The 18868-nt window shown below is 43.5% G+C and overlaps 1 protein-coding gene across 3 annotated transcripts in view; it reads left to right on the top strand.

The window, feature by feature from the left end:
• LOC137379296 (coiled-coil domain-containing protein 102A-like) overlaps positions 1-18868 on the top strand; it is a 647611-nt gene that overhangs the window by 24925 nt on the left and 603818 nt on the right. Inside the window, exon 2 of one of the 3 annotated variants that reach the window (XM_068050033.1) lies at positions 10783-10918. The exons of the other annotated variants lie outside the window; for them this stretch is intronic. The gene's annotated coding sequence lies outside the window, so the exon portion shown is untranslated. The remainder of the gene's footprint in view (positions 1-10782; positions 10919-18868) is intronic. 3 annotated transcript variants of the gene reach the window in all.

Below are 18868 nucleotides of genomic sequence, written 5' to 3'. Positions count from 1 at the left end.
CGCGAGAAAGCTAGCTAGAAATATAAAGACAGACAGTAAGAGTTTCTAAAGATATTTTAAAAAGAAGAGTTAACAGAGTGAGCGTTGTTCCTATAGAAAGTGAGTCTGGGGAATTAATAATGGATAATAAGGAGATGGCAGGTGAATTGAACAGGCATTTTGCATCGGTCTTCACTATTGAGGATACAAATGGGCGGCACAGTGGCGCAGTGGTTAGCACCGCAGCCTCACAGCTCCAGCGACCCGGGTTCAATTCTAGGTACTGCCTGTGTGGAGTTTGCAAGTTCTCCCTGTGTCTGCGTGGATTTTCTCCGGGTGCTCCGGTTTCCTCCCACAGCCAAAAGACTTGCAGGTTGGTAGGTAAATTGGCCATTATAAATTGCCCCTAGTATAGGTAGGTGGTAGGGAAATATAGGGACAGGTGGGGATGTGGTAGGAATATGGGATTAATGTAGGATTAGTATAAATGGGTGGTTAATGGTCGGCACAGACTCAGTGGGCCGAAGGGCCTGTTTCAGTGCTGTATAACTAAACTAAACTAAACAAACAACATCCCAGTATTAGCTGCAAGTCAGGAAATGGAAGGGAGGGAGCAAAATTACAATCACCAGGGAAGTGGTAGTGAACAAATTGTTGGAGCTGTGGGCTGACAAGTCCCTGGGTCCTGATGAAAAGAAGTGGCTAGTGAGATGGTTGATGCGTTACTTTTAATTTTCAAAAATTCCCTACATTAGGGGATAGTTCCGTTAGATTAGAAAATAGCGAATGTAACTCCTTTATTCAAAAAGGGAGGGAACAGAAAGCAAGAAACTACAGGCCAGTTAGCTTAACATCTGTCTTAGGGAAATTGTTAGAAGCTATTATTAAGGACACTATAGCAGGGCATTTAGAAAAATCCAAGGTAATCAGGCAGAGTCAACATGATTTTGTGAAAGGGAAATCATGTTTAACCAATTTATTGGAGTTCTTTGAGGGAGTTACATGTGCTGTGGATAAAGAGGAACCGGTGGATGTATTGTACTTAGATTTCCAGAAGGCATTTGATAAAGTGCCACATCAAAGGTTATTGCAGAAAATAAAAGCTCATGATGTAGGGGGTGACATATTGGCATGGATAGAAGACTGGCTAGCTGACAGGAAACAGAGAGTAGGTATAAATGGGTCATTTTCTGGTTGGCAAGATGTAACGAGTGGTGTGCCACAGGGATCTCTGTGCTGGGGCCTCAACTTTTTACAATTTATATAAATGACCTAGATGAAGGAACCGAAGGTATGGTTGCTAAATTTGCTGATGACACAAAGATAGTTAGGAAAGTAACTTGTGAAAAGGACAAAGGGGCTACAAAGGGATATAGATAGGTTAAGTGAGTGGGTAAAGACCTGGCAAATGGAGTATAATGTGGGAAATTGTCCACTTTGGCACGAAGAATTAAAAAAGAAGCATATTATCTATATGGTGAGAGATTGCAGAGCTGAGATGCAGAGGGATCTCATGAATCACAAAAGGTTAGTATGCAGGTACAGCACGTAATTACGAAAGCAAATAGAACATTATCGTTTATCGCGAGGGGAATTGGATACAAACGTAAGGAGGTTATGCTTCAGCTATACAGGGCATTGGTGAGACCACATCTGAAGTACTGTGTACAGTACTGGTCTCATTATTTAAGGAAGGATGTAAATGCGTTAGAGGCAGTACAGAGAAGGTTTACTGGACTAATATCTGGAATGGGCGGGCTGACTTACGAGGAAAGATTGGACAGGCTAGGCTTGTATCTGCTGGAATTTAGAAGAGTAAGAGGCGACTTGATTGAAACATATAAGATCCTGAGGGGTCGTGACAGCGTGGGTGTGGAATGGATGTTTCCCCTTGTGGGCGAATCTAGAACTAGGGGTCACTATTTAAAAATATGGGGTCGCCCATTTAAGACAGAGATGAGGAGAATTTTTTTCTCTGAGGGTCATGAGTCTTTGGAATTCTCTTCCTCAAAAGACAGTGGAAGCAGAGTCTTTGAATATTTTTAAGGCAGAGGGAGATAGATTCTTGATAAGCAAGGGGGTGAAAGGTTATCGGGGGTAGGTGGAAATGTGGAGTCATCAATTCAGCCATGAACTTATTGAATGGCGGAGCAGGCCCGAAGGGCTGAGTGGCCTATTCCTGCTCCTAATTCGTATGTTCGTAAAGTGGATGACCTCACATTTCCCTACATTGAAATCCATTTGTCATAGTTTTGACCGTTCACTGAATCTATCAATATCTCTTTGTAGATTTATGCTTCCATCTCCACTGCTTACAATACCACCTATCTTTGTCATCACTAGTTTGGATATGTGGCTTTCTTCCATCATCTAAGTCATTGCTAAATATGGTGAGTGATTGAGGCCCCAACACAGATCCTTGACACCACTAGTCGCATCTTGTCAATTTGAGTACCTGCCCATTATCTCTATTCCCTATCTCCTTCCATTTAGCCAATTTTTCTAACCAGGTCAATAATTTGAGGGACTTTAGCAAGTGCCTTCCAGTTTGGTTGTTGGCATCCTTCCATCTACGAAAGATGATGGACACACAGCAAACAATCCATTTCAGTGGGGTGTATTCTCTTGGTGCACCTTTGCTGATGGCTGTGAGGGCCAATCCTCAATATACAGATTCTGCCACAAGTGCTGCACGTGAAACTGCCAAGTGATGCTGTGAGTTCTTGTTGTCAAGCTGCTGTAGCAACTGGTCATCATGGTAGTGCACGTCAATCCACAAGATATGCCGCCATTTCCATCTTTTGCCAGCTAATGACTCCGAGATGTGATTGTTGACAATTAGGGCCTTCATGTCATGCTTGCAAGCATCCTTGAAGCACAGCTTTGGGCGCCCCACTGGTTGTCTGGCCCCGACTACCTCACCAGACCAAAGGTCCTTGGGTGTGTGACCATCTTCTATCCTGTGGATGTATCCAATCCACCGAAGCCGCCTCTGTTTGATTCGAGCCAACATACCCGGGAGCTCTGCCTTTGAGAGGACCGCTGCATTTGTGGTTCTGATCTGCCAGGGTATACCCATAATGCACCGCAGACAGCAAAAATGGAAATTATTGAGCTTCTGTTCTGGAAGTCCATATAAATAACATGCATTGACATTCCCCTGTCCACTACTTCAGTCATCTCTTCAGGTTTGTCAGGCATGATCTACCCTTTACAAATTCACGCTGGCTCTCTTTGATTAGCTAAGAATTTCCAAGCTGTTCAGTCATTCTATTTTTACTAATAGACTCCAGTAATTTCCTGTTTGGCTAGCTAATCTATAATTCCCTTGTTTCCCTCTTTTAGCTTTCTTAAATAACGGAGTGACATGCGCAACTTCCCAATGTAAAACAGCAGTTCCCGAATCAAGAGAACTGTGAAAGATTATATTTAGGGCATCTGCAATGCTCTCACCTACTTCCTTTAAAACCCTGGGATGGAAAGCATCTGCTCCTCGGGATTTCTCACTCTTCAATGTCATTACTTTCATCTTTACTATTATATTGCTTACATTAATTTTGGTGAGTTCCTGTCCCTGATTCAACATTAGTTTCCTTGGGATATCTAGGAAGGAAATGGTGGATATGTTGAATAGTTGCTCTACCTCTTCCCCTACTTTAAATACTGACACAACTAAAATATATTCCAGAGAGGAAGAAAGATTGTAAGAGGGGGAAAAGCATCCATGGCTGAGCAAGGAAGTTAAGGATAACATAAAGACAAAAACTAAGGCATACCATATTGCAAAGACCAGTGGCAGGCTGGGAGATTGGGAAACTTTTAAAGATCAACAAAGGGTTACTAAAAAAGTAATAAAAAGAGCAAAGGTAAATTATGAAAGAAAACTAGTACAAAATATAAAAACGGATAGCAAAAGCTTCTATAAGTATATAAAAGGGAAGAGAGTAGCTAAAGTGAATGTTGGTCCCTCAGAGGATGAGACTGGGGAGTTAATAGAGGGGAACACAGAAATGGTGGAGACACTAAATCAGTATTTTGGCTCAGTTTTCACGGTGGAGGACACTAGTACCATCCCAATAATTACAAGTAATGCAGAGGTTATAGAAAGGGAGGAATTAAAACAATCATCATCACTAGGGAAAAAGTGCTGAGCGAACTATTGGGATTGAAGGCAGACAAGTCTCCATGGCCCGATGGCCTGCATCCTAGGGTCTTAAAGGAAGTGGCAGTGGAGATAGTGGATCCATTGGTTATAATATTCCAAAATTCTCTGGATACGGGAAAGGTTTCAGTGGATTGGAAAAATGCTAATGTAACACCCTAATTCAAAAAGGGAGGGAGGCAAAAAGTAGGAAACTATAGACCAGTTAATTTAACATCGTCGTTGGGAAATTGTTAGATTCCATTATAAAGGAAGTAATAACAGGACATTTAGAAAGTCAAAACGTAATCCATCAGAGTCAGCATGGTTTTATGAAGGGTAAATCGTGGTTTGACTAATTTGCTCGAGTTCTTTGACGATGTAACAAGCAAAGTGGATAATAGGGATTGGCTAACCAACAGAAAACAGAGAGTCGGGTTAAATGGGTCTTTTTCTGGTTGGCAAGATGTAACTAGTGGGGTGCCACAGGGTTCGGTCCCCAACTATTTAGAATCTATATCAATGGCTTTGATGCAGGGATAGAAGGTACTATAGCCAAATTTGGAGATGACACTAAAATAGGTGGGATAGTAAGTTGCAATAAAGAAATAAGAAATTTACAAATGGATATGGATAGGTTAGGTGAATGGGCCAAAATTTGGCAGATGGAGTTTAACGTGGATAAGTGTGAGGTTATCCATTTTGGTCGGAAGAATAGAAAGGCAAATTATTATCTAAATGGAGAGAAACTTCAGAGTGCTTCGGTGCAGAGGGATCTGGGTGTCCTCGTGCATGAATCGCAGAAAACTAGTATGCAGGTGCAGCAGGTAATAAGGAAGGCAAATGAAATTTTGGCATTTATTGCTAAAGGAATAGAATATAAAAGTAGGGAAGTGTTGCTGCAATTGCACAAGGCATTAATGAGACTGCACCTGGAGTATTGCGTACAGTTTTGGTCCCCTTACTTGAGGAGGGATGTAGTTGCATTGGAGGCAGTTCAGAGGAGGTTCACTGGATTGATTCCAGAGATGAGGGGCTTGTCTTATGAAGAGAATTGAGAAGTTTAGGCCTTTACGCTTTAGAGTTTAGAAAAATGAGAGGAGATCTAATTGAGGTATATAAGATGATTAAGGGCATTGACAAAGTAGATGTAGAGAGGATGTTTCCTCTTGTGGGGTAATCTAGAATGAGAGGTCATAGTTTTAGGATAAGGGTTAGCAGATTTAAAACAGAGATGAGGAGAAATTACTTCTCTCAAAGGGTCGTGAGTCTATGGAATTCACTACCCCAGAGTGCGATGGATGCCGGGACATTGAGTAAATTTAAGGAGGAGATACACAGATTTTTAATTAGTAATGGGTTGAAGGGTTATGGAGAACGGGCAGGAAAGTGGAGTTGAGGCCAAGATGAGATCAGCCATGATCGTATTGAATGGTGGAGCAGGCTCGAGGGGCTGAATTGCCTACTCCTGCTCCTAGTTCTTGTGTTCTTATGTCAAAGCAATTATTCAACATGTCTGGCATTTCCCTATTTTGATTGACAATATCACTGTTTGCCGTTTTCAAGGGGCCCACATTGGTCTTTTTCCTAATAGCGTAAGAATTGTAAGAATCAAAGGGTGTCGAGAGTATGGTGATTGGGAAGGAAAGTGGAGTTGAGGTTGAAAATCATCCATAATCTTATTGAATGGTGGAGTAGGCTGGAGGGGCTGTGTGGGCTACTCCTGCTGCTATTTCTAATGTTCTTATCAGTTCTGGGGATATTGTAGCTCAATGGCTGCAGTCCTTTTGGGACTAGAGGCATCTTCCCTGTGGAGTGCAGCAAGGCAGAGTTGGATTATGCCATGAAATCTGGAGATTTCTGTCAATTGCCTCCAGTGGTCAGAAGTCAATGTTAGTTTTCTATTCTCAGCTGCTGAGAGTCTTTTCTAATATGAATTGTACATGGCCTGTTACAACCTCCATGGAATTTGTGGAGTTTCAGAGAAGTATGATGAAAGCTAGTTTAATAGATTGGAGAAAAGCTGAATTTGAGGACCTGAGAATGGAACTTGGGAAAATAAAATGAGCAACAATATTGGCAAACAACGATGTCGAGCAACAACGGGAAACATTTAAAACTGTGTTCAACAATGTAGGGAAAAAAATCCGCTAATAGGAAAGAGCAAACTAAATACTAGTGAGACTCCATGGATGAATACAGACATAAGGGAACAACTATGCATTAGGAAAGAGGCATACATGAAATCCAAAGAGAGTAGAGGTGTGCATGATAAGACAGAATACGAAGAGATTAGGAGAGAAGTTAATAAACAATTAGGAAGACAAAGAGGAGCTCTGAAATTAAATTATCAGGGAACATAGATTAAAATGGCAAAATATTTTACAGACACATGAATAATAAAAGGAATGCTGTGATGGGAATAGGATCATTAAGGAATAGACAGGATAGTACCACTGGTAATGATAGATGGTAGAAATATTAAATAATTATGTCGCTTTGGTATTTACCAGGGAGATGGAACAGATAGACTTGACATTGAATAATGAACTATGTAATGAGATAAATGCATTTAAAATAAAAAAGATGTATTGAATAAACTAATCAAACCAAAAAGGATGAAGCCTTTTGTCTGGATGGATTGCATCCACGCATTTTAAAGAATCTAGGGTCGAGGGAGCAATAGCAGAGGCATTACTACACATGTTTAATAATTTTTAAGAAAAAGTTATGTGGTATATGGGGTGGACTGGGATGGGGTAATACCCTGAAGGTCTCACTGAAGAGTTTCAATATCTCCCCTGAAACATGGGAGAACCTCGCACAGGATTGCTGTAATATGGCGCAGTCTCGTCAGCAAAGGTACCACCTCCTATGAACAGAATGACACTGGTTAGCTGGAAATGTGAACTTTGCAAGTCCAGAGTTGCATATATTTCTTCCACACCAACAATACGTGTGTGTCCAATGTGCAACAGATCTTTTTGTGCTCAAATTGGACTGATTATTCTTCTTCGAGCACATCACACCTGAAACTTAATGATTTCCAGTTCATGTCATGGTCATCTTCAAGTACGAAGGACGAATGAATCAAAAAAAAAGTGTCGTGCCAGGGGACTGACTGGTTCTAACATAATTCCTGTATTTAAGTAGGGGAACAGAACATACCCAGGGAGTTATAGACCAGTCAGCGTAACATCAGTGGTAGGAAATATAATGGAATCCCTACCAAAAGAGAGAATAGAAGGAGATCGGGAAAAGAAAAATATAATAACAAATAGTCAGCATGGATTTCAAAAGGGAAAATTGACCAACTTTATTGATTTTTTTTTGAGGAGGTAACAGAAGAGAGTAGACAATGCAGCAGATGTAATTTATCTTGATTTTCAAAGGGCCCTCGATAAGATCCCCCATAAGAGACTAATGAAAAAGATCAGAGAATGTGGAGTCAAGGGACAAGTGGCAGAATGGATTGCTATTTAGCTTCAAGACAGAAAGCAGAGAGTGGAGTAAAGGGTAGTTATTCAGAATGGCAGGTGTGCAGTCTGTGTACCACAAGGATGAGTGCTGGGACCACTGCCGTTCACAATTTACATTAATGAATTGGACTTTGGAATCAAAAACACAATTTCTAAATCTGCGGATGACATCAAATTGGGTTGGGGGGGTGGGTCATAGTCAATACTGAGGAGGACTGCAATAAATTACAGGAGGACATTAATAAACCTGCAGAATGGGCAAATAATTGGCAAATGAAGTCCAACACTTAGTGTGTTTAGAACATTTTGGTAGGAAGAATAGGGAGGTCACTAACTACTTGGAAAGTCTAGGTGGGATAGAGGAACAAAAGGATCCCGAAATACAAATATACCATTCGCTAAAAGTTGTGCCACAGGTAAGCAAGGCCGTTTAACATTAGATTAGATATACAGCACTGAAACAGGCCCTTCGGCCCACCGAGTCTGTGCCAAACATCAACCACCCATTTATACTAATCCTACACTAATCCCATCTTCCTACCAAACATCCCCACCTGTCCCTATATTTCCCTACCACCTACCTATACTAGGGGCAATTTATAATGGCCAATTTACCTATCAACCTGCAAGTCTTTTGGCTTGTGGGAGGAAACCGGAGCACCCGGAGAAAACCCATGCAGACACAGGGAGAACTTGCAAACTCCACACAGGCAGTACCCGGAATCGAACCCGGGTCCCTGGAGCTGTGAGGCTGCGGTGCTAACCACTGCGCCACTGTGCCGCACATTAGGCTTTACTTCTAAAGGGATAGAGTTTAAAAAGTAGGGAAGTTATGCTAAACCTGCATCGAATCTTGGTTGGATCACTCTTAGAGTACTGTGTGCAGTTCTGGTCGCCATATTATGAAAAGGATACAGAGGAACTGGAGAGGGTGCAGAGAAGATTTACAATGATGATACCAGAAATACATGGGTGCACAAATCAGATAAGGATCAATAGACTGGATCTCTTTTTTAAAAAAAAAAGGCTGAGGAATGACACAATCGAGGTCTTTAAAATAATGGAGGGTTTTGAAAGAGTGTATGGAGAGATAATGTTTCCATTTGTGGGGAAGAGCATAACATAGAGGCTATCAATTTAAGCTAGTCAGCAAGAAATCTAATAGGGGATTCAAAAGAAACTTCTTTACCTAAAAAGTGGTGAGAATGTGGAACTCACTACCGCAGGGATCTTATCGAAGGCCCTTTGAAAATCAAGATAAATTACATCTACTGCATTGCCTACTCTTTCTGTTACCTCCTCAAAAAATTCAATAAAGTTGGTCATGCAAGATTTTCCCTTTTGAAATCCATGCTGACTATTCATTATTATATTTTTCTTCTTCAGATCTTCTATTCTCTCCTTTGGTAGGGATTCCATTATTATTCCAACCACGAATGTTCCACTATTTTTCTTACCTCTTCTTCTTTGGCCTTCTTGTCTCGAGAGACAATGGGTAAGCGCCTGGAGGTGGTCAGTGGTGTCTGGAGCAGTGCCTGGAGTGGCTATAAAGGCCAATTCTAGAGGGACAGGCTCTTCCACAGGTGCTGCAGAAAAATTTGTTTGTCGGGGCTGTTACACAGTTGGCTCTCTCTTTGCGCCTCTGTCTTTTCTCCTGCCAACTGCTAAGTCTCTTCGACTCGCCACACTTTAGCCCCGCCTTTATGGCTGCCCGCCAGCTCTGGCGCACGCTGGCAACTGACTCCCGCGACTTGTGATCAATGTCACAGGACTTCATGTCGTGTTTGCAGACGTCTTTAAAGCGGAGACATGGACGGCCGGTGGGTCTGATACCAGTGGCGAGCTCGCTGTACAATGTTTCTTTGGGGATCCTGCCATCTTCCATGCGGCTCACATGGCCAAGCCATCTCAAGCACCGCTGACTCAGTAGTGTGTATAAGCTGGGGATGTTGGCTGCCTCGAGGACTTCTGTGTTGGAGATACGGTCCTGCCATCTGATGCCAAGTATTGTCCGGAGGCGAAGATGGAATGAATTGAGACGTCGCTCTTGGCTGACATACGTTGTCCAGGCCTTGCTGCCATAGAGCAAGGTACTGAGGACACAGGCTTGATACACTCGGACTTTTGTGATCCGTGTCAGTGCACCATTTTCCCACACTCTCTTGGCCAGTCTGGGCATAGCAGTAGAAGCCTTTCCCATGTGCTTGTTGATTACTGGTGATAGTTGAGCCTAGTTGGTGAACACTTGAACCACTTCCAGAGCGTGGTCGCCAATATTGATGGATGGAGCATTTCTGACGCCCTGCCCCATGATGTTCGTTTTCTTGAGGCTGATGGTTAGGCCAAATTCATTGCAGGCAGCTGCAAACCTGTCGATGAGACTCTGCAGGCACTCTTCAGTGTGAGATGTTAAAGCAGCATCGTCAGCAAAGAGGAGTTCCCTGATGAGGACTTTCCGTACTTTGGACTTCGCTCTTAGACGGGCAAGGTTGATTTTGTGTGGAGGAAAATTCCTTCTTCAGAGGACTTGAACGCATGTGAAAGCAGCAGGGAGAAGAAAATCCCAAAAAGTGTGGGTGCGAGAACATAGCCCTGTTTCACACCACTCAGGATAGGAAAGGGGTCTGATGAGGAGCCACCATGTTGAATTGTGCCTTTCATCTTGTCATATTGTCACATTGAATAGTGTAGATGCATTTAAGGGGAAGCTCGACAAGAATGTGAGGGAGAAGAGAATAGAGGGTTATGATGGCAGGTTGAGATGAGGAAGGATGGGAGGAGGCTCGAGTGGAGCATAAATGCCAGCATCAACTGGTAGGGCCAATTGGTGTATCTCTATGCTGTATATCTGTGCAATTTAAGTTATTGTTACCGTTTCTAAATGTAGTTAAAAGACTAGAAACGGGGGAAAAACTATTCAGTAAAATGATTATGTTTTATAATGAATCAAAGTTTGTTTTTGTCTGCAGCTATATAATAATTGAATCGACGGGTCAGAAATAATGTTTATAAGTTACCATGTCTCCATTTGTCTGCAATCACCATGTTAGTGTGCAAATGCTACTCATGTCCTTTAGCCCCCAGCTATCTTTACCTGGTCTGATGTGCTGTGGATGATTTGGTAAAGAAAGTGAGAATGTTTGTGTATGTCAGGAAGTTAAGATGATGAGTTTTGTGTTACAGATACTGTGGAATTGTCCCAGGCAAGGAGCGGCAGGTTTTCTTGTGCACAGGGTGCTAAATCCCCTAAAAGTGACATTGGATTGGGAACCTGGCATCGTCCTGTCTCCTTCTGGGTTTCTCCAGGATAGATTCCTAGGTGAGTGGGAAACCCCCTTGGATCTGCTGAGAAATCGATTAAGACTTTTAAAAAGCCAATTAAGTCCTCCTTTAAGCCTACATTCTGACTCTCCCTGTCAGTGCACGGGTTAGGTTCTAATCTGTTTCTATATCTCTCCAGGTTGGAGGAGGTGAGTGCACAGCAGGAAGTCATTGTTGGCTAGCAACAGTGTAAAGGTGAAATTGGCAAGCTTATGTTCAGCTACAGTGATATTTTAGCACTGACAGTAGTGCTTTCAGCCTGAATTCACTACTTTCTTTGGGAATAGTAGCTTTGTTCAATAACTTCCAAGTGCTTTGGAGCCCACTGAGCTGAATCTCAACTTCTTGTCATGAGACTTCCCTGCAACATGAGAGTTATCTATGCTGCAGTAGCTTGGACCTCCTGGAGGAGCAGCAGCCTGATCCAGCCCAATAGCTGCAGCAGCCGGTGCCGATGCCTCCTCCACAGCCACATGCTGCTGGATAGGAAAGGGAGGATGGACATCGGGCTACACTGCAAAGGAGGTGATACCCTCAGTACAGGGTCTGGGCCAAGGGTCATCTTCCTCAACGTGTCTGAGCAACAGTGCCTTAATAGGCACAAGCTCTTATCACAGGTAGTCACAGACATCTGCAGCCATCGGGAAGCAGACCTCTGCCCAAGGGGAGTAGGTGCCCATGGCTGTCAAGGTGATCGCAGCCCTCCATTTCTTCACGTCCAGCTCGTTCCAGGGCTCAGCTGGCAACATCTGAAGAATTTCACAATCTGAAACCCACAACTGCATCACCCAGGTTACCGCTTTGCCAAGGCCAACAACTTTGTCCACTTTGACATGGATGAGACAAGTCAAACCCAGAGGCTGTCGGCTTTGCTTCACTTGCAGCATTTTCACAGGTCCAGGGGTGATTGATTGCTCTCTTGTGGCAACTAAGGTGCTATCAGATCAGCCAGGTGTCTTTTATTTAGAAGGGTTTCCACTCCCTTAATATGCAGCTGGTCTGTGACCACTGCAAACACATAATGCAAGTCTGCATCAGGTATCCAGGGAGCTGCCATGACTCTTTCATCCTTCAACAGCCTGTGTACCACAGGCGTTCCCACCACCAAACAGCCTTTGTATTGGCTCCTGGAAGACAGGAGATATGCACTCAAGACCTGGCTGATGTCCCCAGTGAGCAATCCTACCACAGAGGCACAGGAGAGGAACCATGTCATCTGCCCTTCAAACATTCTCTACTTTAAGGTGTTTCATCGTAGTACTCAATTCCAACAAATCAAAACTAGCATCTGGTCTAGTCTGAGTGTCCAACCAATTCAACTGACCATTCAAGCTTCACAGTTGCCCTGTCTCTTTTGTTATAAGATCATCTTTCTGTAATGACCTGGGATGATTAACCAGGATGGGTTATTCAAGAGCTTTCTCGACATAACGCAAAAGCAAAATACTGCAGATACTGGAAATACTCAGCAGGTCTGGCAGAGAGAAGCAGAGTTATGGTTTCAGGTCAGAACTGGAAAACATTAGAAATGTAATAGATCTTGAGCAGGTGAAGTGGGGGGGTGGGGGGGGGGGGTGGTGGGGAGGGAAACAACAAAAAAGATGTGTGATGGTGTGGATGTCAAGAGAGTTTGAATGACAAAAGGTTTCATGATGAAAAGCCAAAAGGAGTGGTGATGAGACAAGTAAAGAAACAAAAGATGAGTTTAGAGGAGGTGTGAATGGGAGGATAGCTGCTGTCCAAAAGCAAAAGGAAAACAAAAAGAAATGACAGGAAAAAACAGCAAAGAAAAAGGAAACAAAATGGGGGCAGTGATTATGATTTAAAATGATTGAACTCAATGTTGAGTCCAGAAGGCTGTAAAGTGCCTAATCGAAAGATTCGGTGCTATTCCTTGAGCTTGTGTTGCACTTCATTGGAACACTTCAGGAACCCAGGGTCAGAAAGGTCAGAGTGGGAGTAAGGTGGAGACAGGCGACTCGAAGCTTAGGGTCATGCTTTGGACTGAATGGAGGTGTTCTGCAAAGCAGTCACACAGTCTGCATTTTGTCTCCCCAATGTAGAGGAACCCTCATCGTGAGTAGCAAATACAATATACTGAATTAAAAGAAGTATAAGTAAATGGCTGTTTCACCTGAAAGGGGTGTTTGGAGCCTTGGAGAAAGGAGGAGGTCAAGGGGCAGGTGTTGCATCCCCTGTGCTTGCATTTAAAGGTGCCATGGGAAAGGGGTGGTGGTGTTGGGGATGACTGAGGAGTGATCAGGGTGTTGCGAAGGGAACAATCCCTTTGGAATAAAAGCAAAATACTGCGGATGCTGGAAATCTGAAACAAAAACAAGAAATGCTGGATTCACTCAGCAGGTCTGGCAGCATCTGTGGAAAGAGAAGCAGAGTTAACGTTTCGGGTCAGTGACCCTTCTTCGGAATGCTGAAATGGGAGGGGAGGGGAAGATGTGTTTGGTGGTGGCTGAGACTACACATAGAGTACTGTGTACAGTTTTGGTCTCCTTATTTAAAGAAGGATATCCTTGCATTGGAGGCAGTTCAGAGAAGGTTCACTAGACTGATTCCTGGCATGAAGGGGTTGCCTTTTGAGGAAGAGTTGAGCAGGTTGGACCTATCTAAATTGGAATTTAGAAGAATGAGAGGTGATCATTTTGAAACATGTAAGATTCTGAGGGGTCTTGACAGGGTGTATGTGGAAAGGATGCTGAGAGGATGTTTCCTCTGGTGGGGGAATCTAGAACTAGGGGGGGGAACATTTCAAAATAAGGGGTCTCCCATTTAAGAGGGAAGAAAGTGGAGTTAAGGCCACAATCAGATCAGCCATAGAAACATAGAAAATAGGAGCAGGAGCATGTTCTAATTGAATGACGGAACAGGCTTGGGGGCCGAAAGACCTATTCCTGCTCCTATTTCTTGTGTTCTTATGTGGCATCATGCTGGAAGCGGTGGAAATGGCAGAGGATGATCCGTTGAATATGGAGGCTGGTGGTGCGACCAGATCTATTTCTTCTATGATTTTTATTTAATTTTGCTCAAAATCTATTGCATTTCTAACCTTTCCCAGTTCTGTTGAAAGGTCACAGACCTGAAACTCTGTTTTTCTCTCCACAGATGCTGCCAGACCTGCTGAGTATTTCCAGCATTTTCTGTTTTAATCCAGACCTAGTTTGCTTAATAACTAAACTAGTAGCTCTGAGATGCAGAGGGATCTGGGTGTCCTAGTGCATGAATCGCAAAAGGTTAGTATACAGGTACAGCATGTAATTAGGAAAGCTAATAGAATGTTATTGTTTATCGCAAGGGGAATTGAATACAAAAGTAGGGAGGTTATGCTTCAGCTGTACAGGGCATTGGTGAGACCACATCTGGAGTAATGTGTACACTAGTGGTCTCCTTATTTGAGGAAGGATGTAAATGCAGTTGGAGGCAGTACTGAGAAGGTTTACTGGAATGGGTGGGCTGTCTTATGAGGAAAGATTGGACAGGCTAGGCTTGTATCTGCTGGAATTTAGAAGAGTAAGAGGCGACTTGATTGGAACATATAAGATCCTGAGGGGTCGTGACAGCGTGGGTGTGGAAAGGATGTTTCCCCTTGTGGGCAAATCTACAACTAGGGGTCACTGTTTAAAAATAAGGGGTCACCCGTTTAAGACAGAGATGAGGAGAAATGTTTTCTCTCAGAGGGTCATGACTCTTTGGAACTCTCTTCCTCAAAAGGCGGTGTAGCAGAGTCTTTGAATATTTTTAAGACAGAGGTAGATAGATTCTTGATAAGCAAGGGATGAAAGGTTATCGGGGGTAGGTGGGAATGTGGAGTAATCAGTTCAGCCATGAACTTATTGAATGGCGGAGCAGGCTCAAAGGGCCAAGTGGCCTACTCCTCCTAATTCGTATGTCCGTATGTAAAAGCCCCACAAGCCTGACTTCCAAATTTAAATTCTATTCCAATCATATTAGTAACACATTTCTCGAATTCTGCTGTACCATCCCATACAAAATTATACATCATGAATATGCCTGAAAGTTTCCCTTTATGATACCAATAAAACATTGCAGGATCTGCTTTTAGTTGAACAATCTATTTTCAGCAGAATGGATCTCACTGATACCATCAGGGTGTGGTATTTTTCATTCAGGTCACAGATAGATTTGTTTAGTTTCATAGTTTTCCTTCTGCATCTGCTGCTTCTTTGGCTGGTCTCAGAAAAGAACTTCTCACTGAAAAGCATCGTCCTGCAGAAATGCGGCTTTTATGTTGATTGATTGATGCTGCCATGAATATGTGGCCAAAACAAGTAACCAGGTGTTGAACCTTACCTTTCCAGCTGTAGGAGAATCCACTCTAACATCTGTATCACCCACTCACTCTTCAAAACTTCAAGCAACTAACTTCGCTTTAGCCTTATAAGTCCCATCTGCAATGACCTTTTTAGTGCACATCCACCGATGTGCTGAAACTGATTGTCTCTTATCTGATACCTCAGCATAAACTCCAAACTCTCTTCAACTATTTAACTCCCTTTGTTTTGCTTCTCCTTTAATTTAACCTTAAGTATATTTGCATTTACAAAAACTTCAGGATCATGAAGTTTGGGCGGCATAGTGGCGCAGTGGTTAGCACTGCAGCCTCACAGCTCCAGGGACCCGGGTTTGATTCTGGGTACTGCCTGTGCGGAGTTTGCAAGTTCCCCCTGTGACCGCGTGGGTTTTCGCCACGTGCTCCAGTTTTCTCCCGCAGCCAAAGACTTGCAGGTGATAGGTAAATTGGCCATTGTAAATTGTCCCTAGTGTAGGTAGGTGGTAGGGAATATGGGATTACTGTAGGGTATAAGTATAAATGGGTGGTTGTTGGTCGGCACAGACACGGTGGGCCGAAGGGCCTGTTTCAGTGCTGTATCTCTAAATAAAAATAAATAAATGAAGACTTCTGTTTCTAGTTTTATAAAGCATTCAAATGTGCAATAGAATAGAACTTACCATAGTACCTTCTAGTGCAAGAGGACTATCACACAGCAGAAGCTAATTTGGGATTTCACCCATCGATTAATTGATAGGGACTATATCCTCTAACCATCTGGACTGAATTCTTTTGCATGAACTGTCCATGCCAGGGCAGTTGTCAACTTGCAGTCTGGTTGATCAGCTAAAATTTTATGCTGCATTTCATTGATCATCACATGATTCCTTTCACAGAGTACATTGTTGAAAGGACTTTCAGCTGTTGTATTCATGAGCATGATCATGCTTTCAGACACATCTCTGAACTCTCATGGGTAAATTTACCTCCATTATCAGTCAGAAACTTTGCTCGTGTCTCAAGTCCAGTCCCTATCCATTTCTTTGTGATTTTGTCTATAATAACCCTTTTCTCTGTACTAAATATTATGGTAGAAAGATTAAATCAGATTGCCAGGTCTATAGAATGCAGAATGCAAATATTTCTGTCTTTGCCCCATACCTTTAGATCCATGGCAACTACCTTGTTAAAATCATGTGCCAATGGAAGTCCAATGTTCATTGATGATTGCATAGTGTTCAGTGCCATTCACAACACCTTAGATACTGAAACAGTCCGTGCCTGCATGCAGCAAGACCTGGACAACATTCAGGCTTGGGCTAATAACTGACAAGTGCCATACAAGTGTCAGGCAATGACCATCTCCAACAAGAGGGTATCTCACCATCTCTCCTTGACATTTAACGGCATTATCATCGCTGAATCCCCCACCATCAACACTCTGGTGAGGGTGAGTGAGGGGGGGCGGGGGGGCAGTACCATTGACCAGAAGCTTAACTGAACTCGCCACTTGACTGAACTGTGACTACAAGAGCAAGTCAAAGGCAAGAAATTCTACGGCGAGTAACTCATCTCCTGACTCCTCAAAGCCTGTCCATCTACAAGACACAGGTCAGGAGTGTAATAAAATACTCTCCACTTGCCTGGAAGAGTGCAGTTCCCTCCACCATCGATGCACAGTGGCAGCAGTGTATACCATCTACAAAATGCACTGCAGCAACTCACCAAGGCTCCTTCGACAGCACCTTTCAAACTCATGACCTGTACCACTGAGACAGACATGGGCAGCAGATACATGGGAACACCACCATGGAACATAGAACAGTACAGCACAGTACAGGCTCTTCGGTCCACGATGTTGTGCCGAACCTTTAACCAACTCCAGGAACAAATTACCTACATACCCTTCATACTACTATCATCCATGTACCTATCCAAGAGTCGCTTAAATGTCCCTAATGTATCTGCTTCTACTACCACCGCTGGCAGTGCATTCCACGCACCCACCACTTTCTGTGCAAAGAACCTACCTCTGACATCTCCCCGAAACCTTCCTCCAATCACCTTAAAGTTATGCCCCCTGGTGATAGCCCTTTCCACCCTGGGAAAAAGTCTCTGGCTATCCACTCTATCTATGCCTCTCATCATCTTGTACCCCTCTATCAAGTCACCTCTCATCCTTCTTCGCTCCAATGAGAAAAGCCCTAGCCCCCTCAACCTTTCTTCGTAAGACATGTCCTCCAGTCCAGGCAGCATCCTGGTAAATCTCCTCTGCACCCTCTCTAAAGCTTCCACATCCTTCCTATAATGAGGCGACCAGAACTGAACACAATATTCCAAGTGTGGTCGAACCAGGGCCATATAGAGCTGCAGCATAACCTCGCGGCTCTTAAAACTCAATCCCCCTGTTAATGAAAGCCAACACACCATACGCTTTCTTAACAACCCTATCAACTTGGGTGGCAACTTTGAGCGATCTATGGACATGGAACCCAAGATCCCTCTGTTCCTCCACACTACCAAGAATCCTGTCTTTAAGCCTGTATTCTGCATTCAAATTCGACCTTCCAAAATGAATCACTTCACACTTTTCCAGGTTGAACTCCATCTGCCACTTCTCAGCCCAGCTCTGCATCCTGACAATGTCCCGTTGCAACCTACAACAGCCTTCCACACTATCCACAACTCCAGCAACCTTCGTGTCATCGGTAAACTTGCTAATCCAGCCTTCCACTTCCTCATCCAAGTCATTTATAAAAATCACAAAGAGCAGAGGTCCCAGAACATATCCCTGTGGAACACCACTGGTCACCGAGCTCCAGGCTGAATACTTTCCATCTACTACCACCCTCTGTTTTCTGTGGGCCAGCCAATTCTGTATCCAGACAGCCAACTTTCCCTGGATCCCATGCCTCCTTACTTTCTGAATGAGCCTAGCATGGGGAACCTTATCAAACGCCTTGCTAAAATCCATATACACCACATCCACTGTTCTTCCTTCATCAGTGTGTTTTGTCACATCTTCGAAGAATTCAATAAGGCTTGTGAGGCATGACCTGCCCTTCACAAAGCCATGCTGACTGCATCTAATCAAACTTTGCTTTTCCAAATAATCACAAATCCTGTCTCTCAGAATCCTCTCCAATAATTTTTCCACTACCGACATAAGACTGACTGGTCTATAATTCCCAGGGTTATCCCTATTCCCTTTCTTGAACAAGGGAATAACATTTGCCACCCTCCAATCATCTGGCACTACTCCAGTGGACAGTGAGGACGCAAAGATCATCGCCAAAAGCGCGGCAATCTCTTCCCTCGCTTCCCGTGATATCCTTGGGTATATCCCGCCTGGCCCCGGGGACTTATCTGTCCTCATGTCTTTCAAAATTTCCAGCACATCCTCCTTCTTAACATCAAACTGTTCGAGCATATCAGCCTGTTTCACGCTGTCCTCACAAACGACAAGGTCCCTCTCACTAGTCAATACTGAAGCAAAGTATTCCTTTAGGACCTCCCCTACCTCCTCCGACTCCAGGCACAAGTTCCCTCCACTATCCCTGATCGGCCCTACCCTCACTCTGGCCATCCTCTTGTTCCTCACATACGTGTAGAACGCCTTGGGATTTTCCTTAATCCTACCCGCCA

Source organism: Heterodontus francisci, chromosome 17, assembly GCF_036365525.1.
Source record: "Heterodontus francisci isolate sHetFra1 chromosome 17, sHetFra1.hap1, whole genome shotgun sequence".
In the NCBI taxonomy this organism is placed as follows: Eukaryota; Metazoa; Chordata; class Chondrichthyes; order Heterodontiformes; family Heterodontidae; genus Heterodontus; species Heterodontus francisci.
Note: the sequence above shows the minus strand (reverse complement) of the source record. Positions and strands in the feature narration are given on the sequence as shown.